The sequence below is a fragment of the Malus sylvestris genome, chromosome 3 (assembly GCF_916048215.2).
Source record: "Malus sylvestris chromosome 3, drMalSylv7.2, whole genome shotgun sequence".
Lineage (NCBI taxonomy): Eukaryota > Viridiplantae > Streptophyta > Magnoliopsida > Rosales > Rosaceae > Malus > Malus sylvestris.
Genome location: NC_062262.1, coordinates 17,748,929 through 17,768,073, shown reverse-complemented (window position 1 = coordinate 17,768,073; position 19,145 = coordinate 17,748,929). Strand labels below are relative to the sequence as shown.

Below are 19,145 nucleotides of genomic sequence, written 5' to 3'. Positions count from 1 at the left end.
AGAATACAAACGTTGTCCAAAAAAAAAAAGGGAAGAATACAAAACAGGCGTAGTTGAAATACAGAAATTAACATGAGTGACACAATGTGGTATCTTCACGGCGGAACAAGTGAAATGTCTCTAATACCGTATACATATATGATTGGATATAATGTTTATATTTTCACACTAGTGTAAAGGGGGATTTGATTTTGATGACAATGAAAACAAAACAAACAGATTGTAAATTAAAACAGTTTTTGGGCGAATTTGGGTAAACTATGGATGATGGGCTAGCTAAAGGGTTCTTCTCCACACATGACACACTTGCACATAAACCAATTTTCAGTTGTTCTTTCGATAAATCATGAAACTCAATATCCCAGGTTAATTAAGGGCTGGTTTGGTATTGCTGTGCTTTGAAAAAAAGCTGCTGTGAGAATAAGCGGTTGTGCTGTGAGAATAAGCGGCTGTTAAATAAAGCCAGTAGAGTGTTTGGTAAACTTTTTTGTGAAAGTGCTTTTGGAAAAAAAAGCAGGATGATAGTGTGTCTTTTCATTAAAGGAGCACTGTAGCTCCGTGTGCTTTGAAAAAACAGGCTTTTTTTCAAAGCAGCAAATAGCAGCTTCAGCTTTTCCTTTGATTTTCAGCTTATTCTCACAGCAGCTTCCAAAATAAGCCCTTTTTTTTCAGTTTACCAAACACAAAAATGACCCTCAGCTTTTTTTCACAGTGGTTTTTTTTAAAATCACCTCAATCCCAAACGGGGCCTAAGTCCGCTTAAATTAACCTTCAAGTTCTCCTTAAGTTATTGAATTAGATAGGAAAATGCATACAACAATTCAAGCATTCTTCAAAAGTCATTTTTGTAAACAGCACAATAAAGATACAATCAAAGATCATTAAGCATTATGAAAACTATAAGTATTGATGAGGCATTCGTTACTATGATGAGCATGAAACTCTTGCCAAGAATTCATTTAACGCGATCGTTTATAAGCAACCTCCACTACTTGTGAATATAAGTTTGTAATTATTAGGTGAAACTTCCTTATACTCTAGCATCATATTCATGCATGCAAACTAAGTGTGCACTCTTAATAAAAATACACGAATACGTTATAATCAAGCAGTTAAACAAATTGAATTCACAACTTATGAAATCACAATTGAAGGTAATCAATTCATATTGCAAGTATGTTCATGGCTTTGAATTCCCCCCTAGCTAAGGGGGGTTTAGTTCCTCATACTCACAAAGCAAAGATAAACAAATTTAGACATTGAAAACAAAAGAATGAAAACACCTAAAAATGCTCCAACAATCCAACTTGAATGGCAAGCACGTCCAAGGGTCCTTCTTCTTATCTTTGTTGCGGCACAAGGTGTGGTTTGATGGATGCATATGGATATAGGGAAGGGAATGGCTAAATGTGTTTAGGTTGGATGGAGGTCACGGCAAGGAAAGGGAAATGAAGGTGCATGGAATTGTGTTTTTGTTGTGGGAATGTGTAGAATGGTTAAGAATAAAAGACTTTGCCTTGTGGCAGAATGTGTCTTCCTCCCTTCTCCCTAAACTGTCCCCCTGAATGTGTCTTTGGATGGATATATTTATATGCTAGGGAGAGGATTGATGCGAAAATTACTTAACACACAAATTAAACCCTCTTGTATCAATTGTAGTAAAGAATGTAAGTAGGGATCGTTCTGGACCGGGGATTAAGAGGGCTTGCTAATAACCTCTAAACTGACTTAAAAACTTAAAATTAAGTTTAAAACACCAAACTAGACTCAAAAGATGCAATACAAACTAAAAAGACTCAAAACTAGCTTAAAAGACTCAAAACAGCTTAAAATAATGAATTAGACTCTAAACTGACTCTAGGGATGAGTTTGGATGAAATTAGGTTCTAACTTGACTCAAGACACTTAAAAACACAATTCAAAACAGATTTTGACTAATAAAACACTTTAAAGTAAAGGGGGATTAGATTTTGACGAATTTGAAAACAAAACAAACAGATTGTAAACTAAAACAGATTTTGGATGAATTTGGGTAAACTATGGATGATGGGCTAGCTAGAGGGTTCTTCTCCACACATGACACACTTGCACATAAACCAATTTTCAGTTGTTCTTTCGATAAATCATGAAACTCAACACCCCAGGTTAATTAAGTCTGCTTAAATTAACCTTCAAGTTCTCCTTAAATTTATTGAATTGGATGGGAAAGCGCATTCAACAATTCAAGCATTCTTCAAAAGTCCTTTTCGTGAACAGCACAATAAAGATACAATTAAAGATCATTAAGCATTATGAAAACTATAAGTATTGACAAGGCATTCGTTACTATGATGAGCATGAAACTCCTGCCAAGAATTCATTTAATGCAATCGTTTATAAGCGACCTCCACTACTTGTGAATATAAGTTTGTAACTATTAGGTGAAACTCCCTTATACTCTAGCATCATATTCATGCATGCAAACTAAGTGTGCACTCTTAATAAACATACACGAATAAGTTATCAATCAAGCAGTTAAACATATTGAATTCACAACTTATGAAATCACAACTAAAGGTAATCAATTCATATTGCAAGTATGTTCATGGCTTTGAATTCCCCCCTAGCTAAGGGGGGTTTAGTTCCTCATACTCACAAAGCAAAGATAAAAAAATTTAGACATTGAAAATAAAAGAATGAAAACAGCTAAAAACGCTCCTACAATCCAACTTGAATGGCAAGCACGTCCAAGGGTTCTCATTTTTCTCTTTGTTGCGGCACAAGGTGTGGTTTGATGGATGCATATGGATATATGGAAGGGAATGGTTGAATGTGTTTAGGTTGGATGGAGGTCACGGCAAGGAAAGGGAAATGAAGGTGCATGGAATTGTGTTTTTGTTGTGGGAATGTGTAGAATGGTTAAGAAGAAAAGACTCTGCCTTGCGGTAGAATGTGTCTTCCTCCATTCTCCCTAAACTGTCCCCCCGAATGTGTCTTTGGATGGATATATTTATAGGCTAGGGAGAGGATGTAGTGGGTGGTGGTAATGAGTGGATGTAGTGGTAGGTGAATGTTTTGGGTGGTTGAAATGAGTGGATGTGTTGGGTGAAATGAGTGGATGTAGTGGTAGGTGAATGGATGTGTTGGGTGAAATGAGTGGATGTAGTGGTAGGTAAATGTGTTGGGTGGTTGTAATGAGTGGATGTGTTGGGTGAAATGAGTGGATGTAGTGGTAGGTGAATGGATGTGTTGGGTGAAATGAGTGGATGTAGTGGTAGGTGAATTTGTTGGGTGGTTGTAATGAGTGGATGTGTTGGGTGAAATAAGTGTGCTAAAATGGTTATTTATAGGGAGAAGATGATGTACAAATTTCAAATTTCAAATTTCGTCCATTCCTTTTGCTCCAAGCATATGCTATCCATTCCATGCCCAAAAATGCTCCAAAATGCTGCAAAATGCACTTCTTTGCCACATTAACCCTTTGGACCTACAAACACACGAAAATAACTTAAAATACTAAAATAACTATGAACTAACAACATAAATGCCAAGAAACAAGCTAACTAAGTCACATAAATATGCTCCTATCAAGGATGTAGTGGGTGGTGGTAATGAGTGGATGTAGTGGTAGGTGAATGTGTTGGGTGGTTGAAATGAGTGGATGTGTTGGGTGAAATGAGTGGATGTAGTGGTAGGTGAATGTGTTGGGTGGTTGTAATGAGTGGATGTGTTGGGTGAAATGAGTGTGCTAAAATGGTTATTTATAGGGAGAGGATGATGCACAAACTTCAAATTTCGTCCATTCCTTTTGCTCAAAGCATATGTTATCCATTCCATGCCCAAAAATGCTCCAAAATGCACTTCTTTGCTACATTAACCCTTTGGACCTACAAACACACGAAAATAGCTTAAAATACTAAAATAACTACGAACTAACAACATAAATGCCAAGAAACAAGCTAACTAAGTCGCATAAATATACTCCTATCAGTCGTGCAAATGTTGAAAACCTTAAGCGACAAAGGATTTTGTCGCGCAAGGAATCTTTACTCGACGAATCAAACACTTCGTCCAGCAAAGTCTGACAAGAAAATGCGGGCATGAAGTTTTTTGATGCCAAATAAGCGCGTGACGAAAAAGTTTCCATGTAAACTTTGTGCAACACAGGTTTTGTCGTTCAAAGAAACTCCGAAAAGGTCGGTGGGCATTGAAGTCGTCTTATTCGTCGAGCAAGGTCTTGCAACGAAGTTTACGTGACTAAATCTTTGTCGTGCAATGTCCCACGGGTTCTTTAAAAGCACTATTTCACTTTCACTTTTTCTCACATTGGTTTTCCTACAACCCTAAATTTCCCCACGTCTTCTTTTTCCCTGAATGCCCTCATATCCCAAGTTCTTGTTTTAAGTTTCGAGACAATGGCCGATTTCGCTCCTCTTCCAACTGAAGGATGTGAGGGAAAAGGCTATCGAAAAGGTAATACTAAATTTTATGTGGACTTAGGTTTTTATTTTTTTTTAAATTTTTTTGAAAGCTGGGGTGTGGGTCTGAATGGGGGTTGATGGTCACCATAAGCGAATAATGTATGATAATTTAACTGGATTTGGTGTGTCAGAGTTGCACGCCATGCTTCGGCGTGATATTGGGGTGTAGACCTATTGAAATCTGTTTGTATGGATGGGTTGTATGTATAAGTTGTTATCCTCACCATAGCTTGTCATTCACCTTACATCAACCTTTCTCCATAGCTTGTCATTCACCAATCACTTTCCATAGCTTGTCATTCACCTTACATTAACCTTCTTAGTTGCTTGTAAAAGCTTCTTTACTTGTAATTTGGTTTTTGCTTTTCCACTTGTTAGGGCAGATTTTAGGGATTGTGTTTGTGTAGTTATCCTACAATCTATTGTAGCTTTCTTTTGGCTCTCTATAAGAGTTGCCTTCACTCTCTTGTAATCTTCATAATGAAATATACAACAAATATTGAAACCAAAACTCAACATGGTATTAGAGCAAGAACCATAGGGTCCTGACTCTGTTCATTTTTTTTACTTCTTCATTTGCTCATCATCGATCGAGATAGCAGAAGAAAATGTGTCTAGTGCCGACAGTGCCTCATCCTCTTCCTAAAACTTAACCCAAGGGGTTGAGAACAATCCAAATCAACAACTCTGCTCGGTGCTACTGAACGAGTTCAACTACCTTCCTTGGTCAAGAGCTGTGTCACTTGCTCTAGGAGGAAGATCGAAGCTAGGGTTTATCAATGGAAGCTCTGAGCCCCCAGAATACACTTCTCCAACTTACGATGCATGGCATGCTACTGATCAGCTGGTCATGTCTTGGTTACTTAACTCCATGGAGCCAAAACTGTCTGAGCTTTTCAACCACTCAGAGTCTTCCCTTCTTCTATGGGAGTCTGTCAAAGATATGTATGGCAGCCAAAACAACTTAAATCGCATCTTTCAACTAAAGAAGAGTGTGGCTAGTTTAAAGCAAGGTGATCACTCCTTTGTTCAACACCTTGGAAGTATGAAATCCATGTGGAATGAACTCGATATGTATCGTCTACACACGACTAATTCCGTTGTGTTACTGAAGAGGGCTGATGAAGACAAGGTGTTTCAACTCTTAGCAAGCTTGGGAGCAGAGTATGAAGACCTACGTAGTCATTTGTTAATGACTCAAGAGCTGCCCTCTTTTACTAGTGTGTGTCATGCAGTCCAGAAAGAGGAAACTCGATGAAGAGTGATGAACGTTGAGCCCAAATCCAACTCTGAAGCTAGGATTTTCACGACAAATCACAAAGCAACTGGTGATAGGGTGCTTGGCAAGAAAGCAGACTGGAAATCTTCTTATTGCGAGAATCTTCTTATTGCGATATGAAGGGACATTTGAGAGAAAAATGTTGGTTTTTTCATTCGGAGTTAAAGCCTAAGTTTGATAGGGAAGGTAGGATGATCAAAGATGGGAAGTGTGGAGTCACTCCAAAAGCATTTCATTCAGCTTGTTCCTCAACTGATGGGATGGCCAATTTCTTAACAAATCCTATATCTTTGATCAACGAGTTTGCTGTTTTTCTTCAAAAAAAGCAAGGAAGCACTGAACCTAATGAAAGACACCTGAAAACCCTATTGCAATGCTAGGGAAATTTGCTGGATTCTTGGCTGATTCGGACAACATATCGAAAGGAAATATTCCAGGTATTATCAGTGCCATTTCCACTTCTTTTAATGCAAATGTTACACATGATTTTTGGATTATTGACTCTGGTGCCACTGATCATATAACTAATAAACCCTCTAGTCTCCACGATTTTCAAAGAACTATTGATCCATTTCATGTATCTGTTGCCAATGGGAAAGGGGAACCTATTCTAGGGAAAGGAAAGATTAGATTACTAAGTGAGCATACCGATTCCACTACTCTCTATGTACCTTCTTTTCCTTTTCAGCTATTATCAATAGGAAAAATCACAAAAACCTTAGACTGTCTTGCCATATTTTCCCCTCACAATGTTGTGTTTCAGGACCAAGTTACTCAGAATAAGATTGGTGAAAGGTTCTTCTTGAATGGACTCTACTATCTCTCAAAGGAGCCCAATTTTGTCAAAAAGCTCAATGTCAACTTAAGTCAAGTTCAGGAACACCAACTCTGGCATCAACGCCTTGCCCATCCCTCAGAACATGTGATGACCAAGTTGTTTCCCTTTTTTTGTAAAAACACACCGGAATGTGAAACTTGTCAAATGTCAAAAGCCACTAGACTTCCTTTTGTTTCCTCTAATTCTAGAACTAGTAAACTTTTTGAGCTTGTTCACTCTGATATTTGAGGTCTTTCTCGTGTGGAATCCTTTGATGCGTATAGATATTATGTTACATTTATTGATGACTATTCTAGAGTAACCTGGTTGTATCTTTTAAAACTTAAAAGTGATTTGTTTGATGCTTTTAAGGACTTTCACAACCTAATCACGAATCAATTTTCATCTAAGTTATATATGTTAAGATCAGATAATGGTACCGAGTACACTTCCAATAACATGAGTAATTACTTGAGCAATCATGGCATTTTGCCTCAAACTAGCTGTGTTGGTACACCACAACAAAATGTTGTGGCAGAGAGAAATAATCGAGACTTATTAGAGAAGACTCGATCACTTATGATCCAAATGAATGTTCCTAAGAAATTTTGGTCTTAAGCCTTACTCACTGCCACGTACATCATTAGTAGACTGCCAACTCGGGTGTTGAATACTAAATCTCCTTTTGAAGTCATGAAGGGCAGGCCTATAAACTTGTCTCACTTCAGGACCTTTGGTTGTACTTGTTATGTGCACATTCAAGCTCTTCATCATGACAAACTCGGCCCTCGAGCTGCTAAATGTGTGTTTATGGGATACGCCAATTCTCAAAAGGGTTACAAAGTGTACAACCCTAACACGGGGAAGCTGGCAGTTTCTAGAGATGTGCGATTTGATGAATATTCACCTTATTTCCACAAAGGTTTAGAGACTAATGCTAATATGGAATATCTTATGGACCTATTTCCACTACCTATTCCAGCAGAAATTCATGAAGTCACTCCTGCTCATATAAGCACTGATAATTCTCAACTCACTGAGAGTGTAATTGATGCAGTGCCAAGCTCATCTGGACCATCAGAAGCTCAACCAAATCAGCAAGCTATAAGTGCACCAAGAAGAAATCCTACACGAGATAGACATCTACCAGTGAGGTTACAAGAGTATATTACTTACACTGCAAGGCATCCTATCTCTGCAGCCATTTCTTATCACAGATTCTCATCTTCTTATACTTCTTTCCTTAACAAATTGTCCCACACTTTCGAACCAAGGAATTTTCATGAAGCCATATGCATGCCTGAGTGGCAAGATGCTATGACTAAAGAGCTTCAAGCTCTGAATGACAACCAGATATGGAGTGTGGTGGATCTTCCAAATGGCAAGAAGGTCGTGGGAAGTAGGTGGATATATAAGACCAAATTCAACTCCAATGGAAGCATTGAAAGACACAAAGCACGGTTAGTAGCTCAAGGCTTTACTCAAACCTATGACAATGACTATAAGGAGACCTTTGCTCATGTTGCCAAAATGAACACAGTGAGGGTATTATTGTCTATGGCAGTCAATAATGCATGGCCCTTATTCCAAATGGATGTAAAAAAATGTATTTCTTCATGGGGATCTTAAAGAAGAAGTGTACATGAAGTTGCCTCCTGGTCATCTAAGAGAAAATGAACCCAACAAGGTCTGCAGACTTCACAAAGCCATATATGGTCTCAAACAGTCCCCTCGAGCTTGGTATTCGAAGCTTAGTTCAGTCCTTGCTAGCAAACTTCAGTGGCATGAAAAAGGTGAACCTCTCTCGAACGCTAGTGTTTATCAGTGAATGGTTGGAAAACTTATTTATCTCACCATTACTAGGCCTGATATCTCATATTCAGTTAGCCTAGTCAGTCAATTCATGCACTCTCCTACTCTAGTTCACTGGGAAATCTTCAAGAGAATACTTCGATATCTCAAGGGCTTAGTAGGAAGGGGGATAATTATGAAGAACAATAGATCAAATCACATCTTGGCCTACATAGATGCTGACTGGGCTAGAAATGCCCTTGATAAAAAATCCACAACAGGTTTTTGCACATTTGTTGGAAGGAACCTTGTCACTTGGAAGAGCAAGAAACAAACTGTTATTGCTCGATCTAGTGCCAAAGCTGAGTATAGGTCTGTGGCAGCAACAACCTGTGAACTTATATGGTTGAAAGGTCTTCTTTCTGAGCTCGGATTCACAAGCATAGCACCTATGTCCTTGTATTGTGATAACCAAGCTGCCATGCACATTACCTCCAATCCAGTATTCCATGAAAGGACCAAACATATTGAAGTTGACTGCCATTATATTCGTGCTCAAGTTCAATCCAAGGTGATAGACACCGTGTTCACACGCATCCACGATCAACTTGCTGATTTATTCATAAAAGCACTAGACTCTACTTAGTTTCAGCGTTTGTTGTGCAAGCTTGGATCAATCAATCCCCTTGATCCAGCTTGAGGGGGTGTATTGAAACCAGTTTGTATGGATAAGTTGTATGTATGAGTTGTCATCTTCACCATAGCTTGTCATTCACCTTATGAGTTGTCATCCTCACCATAGCTTGTCATTCACCTTACATCAACCTTTCTTAGTTACTTGTAAAGGCTTTTTTACTTGTAATTTGGTTTTTGCTTTACCACTTGTTAGGGCAGATTTTAGGGGTTGTGTTTGTGTAGTTATCCTACAATCTATTGTAGATTTCTTTTGGCTCTCTATAAGAGTTGCATTCACTCTCTTGTAATCTTCATAATGAAATATACAACAAATATTGAAACCAAAACTCAACAGGACCAATTGTTTTGCTGAGTGGGCATCTTGAAAAATGGTGTTGGAGGAGGAGCTGAAGAAGTATATGGTGCAATGGTTATTTGTAACTTCGGATTAGTGAATAATAGTTTTTGTTAAATAGCATTTTAGAGTGATTACTAATTTATTATTTTTTGCATAACAGGGTTATTAGGATATTGATAAAACCGACCTAAAGCTGTTGAAGTTGATCGATAACATCTTCAAGGGACACTTTAGGGAGTGGAAGCATGATGTCGGGTGAGATGCAGAACTACAACGAAATCCTAATGGACTAGCGGAGTAAAAGTGTTATTACTTTATTTTTCAATAGTTATGGATGAATAATAATTTTTTTTAAGTACATGATAGGAGCATATTTATGCGACTTAATTGGCTTGTTCTTGTGCGTTTACGTTGTGTTTCTTTAGTTATTTTAGTGTTTAAAGCCATTTTCATTTGTTTGTAGGTCTTAATAACAACCTTGGCAAGAAAAGTGCATTTTGGTGCATGCTGGATCAATATTGGGCTCAAATGGATTGCATGCATGAGGATGGACGTTTTGGGCATATGTGTGTGCAAGTGTGTGTGTGTAATTGCAAGGATAAACAATGACAACTCATACACATGCAAAGAAGCCCACATGCAAAGTGAAAGACTCTAAGTACAAAGTATGCAAGAAGATGCATTTTGGAGGCCTTTGGAGCATGTTTCGGGCTTGGAATGGATAGCAAATGCATGGGCCAAAGTGGATGGACGAATTTGAGAACTAAAGAGGCCAAGAATGTGAAGAATTAGTGTCCAAAAGATAAAGAATTCAGCCCAAAAATGTCACTCCAAGTTGCACACTCCTTGCCATGCAAAACACATAGAATTCCCTTTGGATTCCCATGCCATGCTTGATCACTCTTGTCCCCTACATAATTTCTGATTTCATGCTTTAATTCATTTAATTATTTCACTCAATTGCTTGATACCTCTTGTTCCCTTCACCCATTAGATTTTAGACAATCTTTACATCCATTACATGCACCAATTGATGCTCTATCATTCACATTTGGAATCCAATGGCATGTGTCACACATGTTGTTGCACCTTTGACCCATTTGTTGACACATTTCACCTCCCTTTCCATCTCTATGCAATGTACACAATCATTCATGCTCCCTAGCTGCAACACCACTCCATTTTACCCTTCACACTTTGCATCATCACTTCATTTTCACCCTTGGACCATTGCACACCACACACACCAACTTGCCATGCATTTCATCCCTAGCCTAACCTGATTTTCTAAGGTTTTTGGGGCCTATAAATACATGTTTACACCCCTTGGCCAAAGAACAATCCCCCATATTCATCATTTTATCACAGAAATTCGTCCATACACACCCTAGGAAGCAAAACACCCCAAAAACACCATTCTAGTGCCTAGAAAACATAACGGCCACTCCACCTTCTTCCACCCTCTTTGCCTAGTTCTCCACCACCTTCCAACCATCAAACACTCTTCCACACTCACCCTAAACCCCTCCATATCATTCCCCATCCATTCTACACCATAAATCCACCCAAACATCTGTCTACAAGCTTCATGCCGCAACAAGGAGGAAGGGAGATCCATTGATGCACTTGCTTTCCAAGTTGGAGCATTTTAGGTGTTTTCTTTCCTTTGATTTTAATGTCTAATTTTATGTATCTTTGTATTGCAAGAATGGGGAACTAAACCCCCTTAGTTGGGGGGTGATTCGAAACCATGTACATGCTTGCAATATGATTTGATTACATTCAGTTGTTATTTCATAAGTTGCGGATTCAATTCGTTCATCTACTTGATTGATAACTTATTTGTGTATGTTGATTGAGAGTGCATGCTTAGTTTTCATGCATGAATATGATGCTAGATTATGAGGGAGTTTCACCTAATAGTTACAATCTTATAATCACAAGTAGTGAAGGTCGCTTGAAAACGATCGCGTTGAATGAATTCTTGGCACTAGTTTCATGCTCATCATAGTAACGAATGCCTCGTCAACACTTATAGTTCTCATTGTGCTTCATGATTCTTGATTGTATCTTTATTGTGCTCATCACGTAAGGAACCTTTGAGGAATGCTTTGAATTGTTGTATGCGCTTTTCCATCCAATTCATTAACTTAAGGAGAACTTGAAGGTTAATTTAAGCGTATCTAATTAACTTGGGGTGTTGAGTTTCATAATTTATTGAAAGAACAACTGAAAATCATTTTGTTTGCAAGTGTGTCATGTGTGGAGAAGAACCCCCTAACTAGCCTTTTATCCATCCTTTTCATCCAAAAACGTTTTACAATCTGTTTTGTTTTAAAGTTTTTGTTTTGTTTTCAATTTTCGTCCAAAACAAATCCCCCTTTATTTTGAAGTCTTAGATTAGTTAGAAAGTGTTTTGATTTGTGTTTCTAAGTGTTTTGATTCAAGTTTTCATCCAACTTCGTCCAAGTTCTTGTTAGGTTCTCAAAACTGCCCAGAAAGTGGTTTTTAGGCAGTTTTGAGTCATTAGGTTGCTGTTTTGAGTTTTATGTTTGTTTAAGTATTTTAAAGTATAGTTTTGCATTCTTTGAGTCTAGTTTAGTGTTTTAAATTTTGTTTTTATGTTTTAAAGTCAGTTTTCAAGTGTTTAGCAATCCCTCCTAATCCCCGGCCTAGAACGATCCCTACTTACATACTTTACTACATTTGATAAAAAGAGGGTTTAATTTTGTGTGTTAACTTATTTTTCACATCAGTACATGTATTGTGGACGATATTTTTAAATATTTGTTTAATTTGTATTTGGATTTAATTTTGAGTTTAATTATTATTTGGTTAATATAATATGGTTTGAGTTTTTATTTGGATAAATTAAAGGAATACAAATTGAATTAAAAAATTAATAAAAACTTGCACGACGAATTGTTGTTGCAAAAATATATAGGGACCAAATTTGTACGATGAATGTGGTAATCGTTGCACAAGATTTTGAAGGGAAAAAAAAGGCATAAACTACATAAATTTGCAGTAACTGCCTCTGTACCCCTTGCTCATCGACTTCGTCCAATCTGGCGGCCCTCTCTCATTTTCTCTCAATTTCTTCCTCTAATCATCCCTCCATCTCAATCTCCATCTTCTCTTCGTGAATCGATCTATCTCGGTGTATTTGGTAGGCGATTTCATTTTGTATTTGAAAGTATTACTGTGAATTCATACTAATGCCATTAAATTTGTTGTATATATGGCTATTGTATACGAGTAGCGATCAGTGGAGAATGACTTTGGAGCTATTTTCTTTGTTTTTTTTCTTCTGTTTTTTTAATTATATAAATAAAAAATTATATTTATATTATGTTGTCATTTAATTTATTTGTATGTAAACAAATTTGTGCGTCACAGATAAAAAAGTTTTGTCATGTACATAGTTAATAATAATTAACTTCGTACGTGCTTTTTAATAAAAACTTAGTTTTCCGTTCGAGGATCAGTTGGATTTCACGCATGAATGCGAAAGCATGACTGCGGTCCAATTGATTCTTAAATTGCCCCATTATTTGGATAGTTTGGGAATGCACAATAATTATGGGGCGTAGTTTACGGTTCACGAATTAGGTTTCGAACGTGGAAATTTAGGTGTCATCTCTTTTTGTTCTTTGGGTGCCAAATAGGTATATTATATCTATGTCGCGCACTCAAAGATCTATAGAGAGATGCTGTCGAAATATTCCCACGTCGAAATCTAATATGATGTAGCCGTAATCACATGACATAATTTTACATTCTCAAATAGGATAGGGCTCTTCCTGGAGGCATAAGGTGACAATACCTTGTTGAATTTGTTGTAATCATTGAACGTTTTATTGTGCTTGTAGACAATATGGATAGACAATGGATACAGAATCCAAATAGATGTGTAGATGAATATTTGGATGAGATAAAATGATTTTATTGAGTTTGCAATTACACACAACCAAGGTGCAACTAGAATCTAGTGTCCGTGTAGGAGGTGTAACAACATTTTAAGGAGACATTTGAAAATGTTCGGTTTCATTTTGTAAGAAATGGGATGATAGAGACCTATACTACTTGGAATCATTATGGGGAACAATTAGACCATGCTTTGTAACAACCCCTAGAGGCGAGTTGTTGACTTTCGTTGACCATCAATTCGTGATGTGTGTGAACTACTATTTTAGCGTATTTGTATAGTACTCGACATTATGAACGCGTGGGCACAAGCATAATCGAATTCTGAACTACAATGGAGATTTTATGGAACTACGAACGTGAAGCTACTTTAATAAATTATGGTAGGATATTTTATTATTTAATAATTTTCTAGGCCCATGGAGCCCACTCCTCACCTAAGCTCTCCTCTCCATCTCTGCCACGTGTCTTTTTCTTTCCAAACTCTCGGGACTCTCCAGAACTCTCCTACTTCAGCTCTTATCCATTTTTTTTCTCTCTCTGCAAACGCAGAAAAGCCGACGATCACCACTCGCCGCTCTGGCGAGCTCCACCACCACCATATCACAACCTCAACATCTTTATGAGTTCTACAAAACCTAGAAACGGGAAAAACCGAGACTACCCAACAATTCGCTCCAGCAATTTTGGCTTTGAAATCGACAAAATCGAGGTAAACTTCAATATAAATCTTATTCCAGACTCCAGTGACTTTTGCTAACTATATGGGTTGTTTTCGAACTAAAAATCGAAGGATTCAACCTTACCTTTCATTTCTTAGGTTTGGCTTTGAATCAAACTTGTTCTAGTCTTCACTGAGTTTTGCTAACTATCTGGTTTGTTGTTGAACTAAAAATCGACAGATTTAACCCTACCTTTCATTTCCCAGTTTTTCCTTTGAGAACCGTAGGTTTCAGACCATTTTCTAGGTTAGCTCCGTCCACGACAGTATAATCTCATTCCTTATCTCCCTATCTTCAATTTGACTATTTATAGGCTAATTTTAGTTGAGATTCGAAGCTAAATAAAGCCTAGAAAATATTCCGGCGAAAAAGCACCGTCTCGGCTTTCTCCTTCATTGGGTCCGATAGGTGCAACATGCGAGCCCAAACTGCAACAAAAAAAAACATCTAAAACCCGGATCCAAACCTGGGATCCAGCCTGGCCCATTTCCAAAATGGATATAGAATATTCTTGGAATATTCCTTAGAATATTCTCTGGAATATTCCTTGTGTTGACTTTTACGAAACTTTCTCGGAAACCTTTCTAGGCTAATTTCGATGGCCTAAGTATGTTTTTGACATCCATTTAATGAATTTCCAAAGTTTTAACGTAGTTAACCGTCGATGCGGTTTGGTTGACGTTTTGGTTGACCATTGACTTTTTACGAAAATTGCCTGGGACAATATTATGCTTTGGTGCAATTACTATCGGAGACTTTGGCTTTCCTAGCTCAAACAGATGTGATCTCGCAAGTATCTGTGAGTGGGTCTTTTATTTTATATAATACATATATTATTTGAGTTTTCATACATATATTAATAATACATGTTCCTATCCTAGATTGCTATAGGCAATTATGACTCGTATGTGACGCGCATAGTGCTAGTCTTCACTTGATTTTAGTTCTAGAGCGTAAATCATGATTATACCAGTCCTGTTCATGTCAGAATATCTCTGCATGAGCTCGGGTGTCAGCATATGTCGATGATCACCTGATATTATGTGTTTGTTATGCGAGATATTACGATCATCCGATGTTATACGTTTTATATGTGAAATATTGTGATTTACCATATTTTTGAAATATTAATGATTATGGTAAGTGTTTTCATACTATACGTAGTATGCTATGTTTGGAAACGGTACTTGTTTTACGGCGAGGTGTTATTACATTTTCAAAAAAGGTTTTACAAAGCTTTATTTTTAGGCCCACTCGCCCTTGTTTTTCGCCCCTCCATGTCTAAGTTGCAGAGCTTTCGTGTCAACAAGGATTCTTGGCAAATTTTGGTGTAAGAGAGTACCTTTCATGATATAATTCTTATCCTACTTTTAATGTACTTTACTTATGCTCTGACATCATGTGTGAATTGGGTTCAATCCCGCTTACATGTGCACTCTTACATTTAGGCACTTTTAGGCTTAAATTTATTCACATTTTTCACATCACTACACTTTATAGCTTCATCACCTTTCTTATGTCAGCCAGCACATCTCGATTCGGTGTCCAGGTGGACATTCCGGGTCTGGGTGTGTCATGTTTCGTTTTCAAACATGACAAGAGTGTACAATGTTGAACCTAATGTGATCATAATGAACAAGTTATGAGTATTGTAAATGATGGTTTTCTATTTGCCTCGACGAACACTAATTAAGCAGGGGAAGATGACATGACTCCACACATGGATAGTGAAGCTTTCGAACAATATGAACAACTAGTAAAAAGTGCCAACCAAGAATTATACCTGGGGTGCGAAGACTTTTCGGTGCTCACGACCATTGTGGAGTTGATGCATGGCAAAACAAAATATCATATAGTTAGAACCAATGTTTTAATTACTTTTTGGCGGTTTTCAAGAGAATGCTTCCAAAGGACAATCGTTTGCCAAAAGATCATAAAAGTGCGCAGAAGTTGTTTAATAGTCTCGGATTGGGTTATGAAAAAATTCACGCTTGCAAAATTAATTGTATATTGTTTTATAAGGAGAATAAAGCGTTGGATAAATGCATGTATGTAATGAGTCGAGGGTAAAAGGGTGGCAGCAGTGGTGTGGTGGGGTGGAAGTGGTGGCTGCAGTGGCATGGTGGGAGTGGGAGTGGCATGGTGGGGGTTTTAGGATTCAATTTTAATTTTTCCAGATTTTTCAAGTTTTAAATTACATAATTTAAATTATTTAAGTTATACCATTTTTATGTTTTAAATTATTTGTATTAAATTTGTTAAGTTATATCTTTTTTAGTTGTAAATTAATAACTTTAGTTTTAATTATTAATTTGTGTATTAGTAATTTTAGGATTTAGTTCAAGTTTGAAATTAGTAAGTTTAGGAAACGTTTGTTAATTTTAGTTCAAATTATTATTTGAGTTGAAATTAGTAATTTTAGGATTTTAGTTCTAATTATAATTGTTGTTGAAGTTATTAATTTTATGATTTAGTTATAACTAGCGAAAGTGTCCCCGCGCGATGCTGCGGGTTTTAAAACCATATAAAACATATAGAAAGTTATAGATGTATATACAATGGGAACTTTAACGAAAAGCACCCGGTACTGTTCACTTTAACGAAAAACCACATTTTTACACTAAAAAGTCAATCATGGTACTATTCACTTTACCCTTTATTTTGTCCTTATCATTAAAACTCAAAGTTTTCAAGCCCTTTTCATTAGTTTTCATTAGTTTTAGGCAATACTATTTACATACATTTGAAAATATTACAACCCTATTTACAAAAAGGAACAAAATAAGAAATAATTTTGGCAATACCATTTATATACGGTGACTTCATATTATGCAAAATTTGTGCAGACCCATTTTAAGAATAACATATATGTGATTCGCAGACCCATTTTAAGAATAACATATATGTGATTCTTCATTGTACACATAATTAAACTGTTACCCCATTCTTCAACACTATCAATCTGTTTTTGCCTGCTTACCCTCTCAATAACAAATCTCTCCCACTGAACACAAACGCACACAGCCAACTACAACTTCATTAAACTGGTTCTACAATGTTTGAATTGATGGTACACAATTATGTGATTAGATGGGTCAAGCAAAACCATATGCTTTTCATGCTTATCTAGGTTCAAGTGTATCCCTGATCTATACATTACTTATGAAATCCTTGTAATTCACAGTGAACATGTTCTGCTCAGGATCAATGGTGTTGGAGAATCATCCCACTGCACATACACAACCCCACGAAAATTGAAAAATACTTAGAATGAAGGCATGAAAATTTTAGATTTATTTCTAGCTTTTGAATTAAATAAAATCAAGCAAAAATCAAGCAACAAAATAAGAAAAAACGTGCATAAGTAAAAAAAAAAAGTGTGTGGAAATCATTTTCCTTTGAGTAAAATGAAGAAATTACATGAATTGGGCTTGGGAATTCCTTTCGAAAATGTCAAAAATCATGTAGAATTAAGGGCCTTCTTGATTGGGATGAGCAGAGTGGAAAAGATAGGCACATTGGGATGTATTTGTAGATCAAGACCTGGTGTTCTAGCTCCATCCATTGAGATGGAGTGAAAGGTCATTTGCCTCTTGCTATACTCCATTGCATGGCAGCAACTCCATTACTCAACTCCCATTATTATGCCCTGAAACACAACCAAAAATCAGAAAACTGAAAAAAAAATATATATATATCTGAAGTTGAAATTTTTTTTTTAAAGAAAATTAAGCAATTCAGAGCCTTTGAAATTGGCCAAAAAACGGGAGAACTGAGCTTCTACACCTATAGTGAATATATTATGTGAACGTGGTTCTTGCTCTCTTTCTCTCAACATCACGATTATGAAACCTTCGACATATCAAGAAAAAATTTCTAAAGCCCAATTACATTAAATCACAAATTGAAAACATTATTTTAACATGCAATTATCGAAACATAAATACATAATTGTAAATAAATCTTCACAGTTTTGAAGGAGGAGCAGAGAGGAGGAGATATGCAACCACCATGAAGCTCCAGAAGGTTTTCTAGTCGACCAGGAAGGAAGAAATCACGGATCATATGACTTTTTGTTCAATTTTCATAGACTATACAAATTGTACGAACAGATAATTCGGGTCTTTTAACAAATATTTAACAGATAGAACTCAAAAATTTTAAGAACGAAAACAAAAGGTTCAAAATTTACTCAAACCCAACAATAACAGACGAAATTAAAATTAATTAGAGCAAAGTCGGTACAAATTCGAAATTCCAAAAACCAAAATTATACGCAAAATATAAGAATTTATAACACAAAGAACTCACCGAAATGGAATCAAATGGAGAGAATGAACCATCAGGATATGAGGAATGAGTCAAGGCAGGGGCTACTATGAGTGAGTTTTGGGTTGTGGATTTCAAATTTCTCATTCGAGGAAAGGATGAGGATTCTAGGTTGGGGAAAACAAGGAGCAGGGAAAAAAAGGAGGATGCACAAAAAAGTAAAACGATTTCAAGGGTTTGATGGAGTCTGCAGCTAGTTGGACTTGCTAGAGTGTTTTATCACTGTGTTGTCGAAGAGAAAGAACGACACCTAAGAACTCAATAAAAAGAATGGCAACCTTGTAATAACACAAACTAAGCAAGGGTAAAATCGGAACGACACTATGCTTATGAACAGTGTTTCAGTTGATTTTCAGTTTTAGTATATATTGAATTTATAGTTGAAACAATATTTTTAGTTGAAATTAGTAGTTTTATGCTTTTAGTTATAAAGGTAAATTACACTTTACCGCCTCAGTTTTGCCACTTGGCTGCCAAATTTGTGCCACGTGGCGAAAAAAATAAATTTTTTATTCATTTAAAAATAATTATTTAAAGAAAAGTTATAAAAAAAAACCAACCAAGAACCCATCTTCTTCCCCGACCCCCTTCTTTGCAACCTAAACCCCCCATCCCACCCCACCTCCACCTCCACCTCCCCCGCAACCCCCCTCCCCTGACCGCAGCAGTAACCTCCTTCGTCCAAGGCTGTATAGCTCATATCTCGGATTCTCCATTGTGACCCCACCGTAGTTCTCTCTCTTTGTTCCTCTTCAATGGCAACCATAGCTCACATCTCGAGGAGATC

At 36.9% G+C, this 19,145-nt stretch overlaps 1 long non-coding RNA gene across 2 annotated transcripts; it reads right to left on the bottom strand.

The window, feature by feature from the left end:
- Nucleotides 1-16,882: 16,882 nt before the first annotated feature.
- On the bottom strand, nt 16,883-18,560 carry LOC126614222 (uncharacterized). Of its 2 annotated transcripts, XR_007620312.1 has the most exons (3): nt 18,341-18,560; nt 17,450-17,678; nt 16,883-17,258 (listed from the first exon to the last, which is right to left on the bottom strand). It is a non-coding gene; the product is annotated as an uncharacterized LOC126614222 (long non-coding RNA). The 2 variants fall into 2 exon arrangements; XR_007620311.1 differs by lacking the exon at nt 16,883-17,258 and having other exon boundaries at nt 17,306-17,678.
- Between the last annotated feature and the right edge of the window lie 585 nt (nt 18,561-19,145).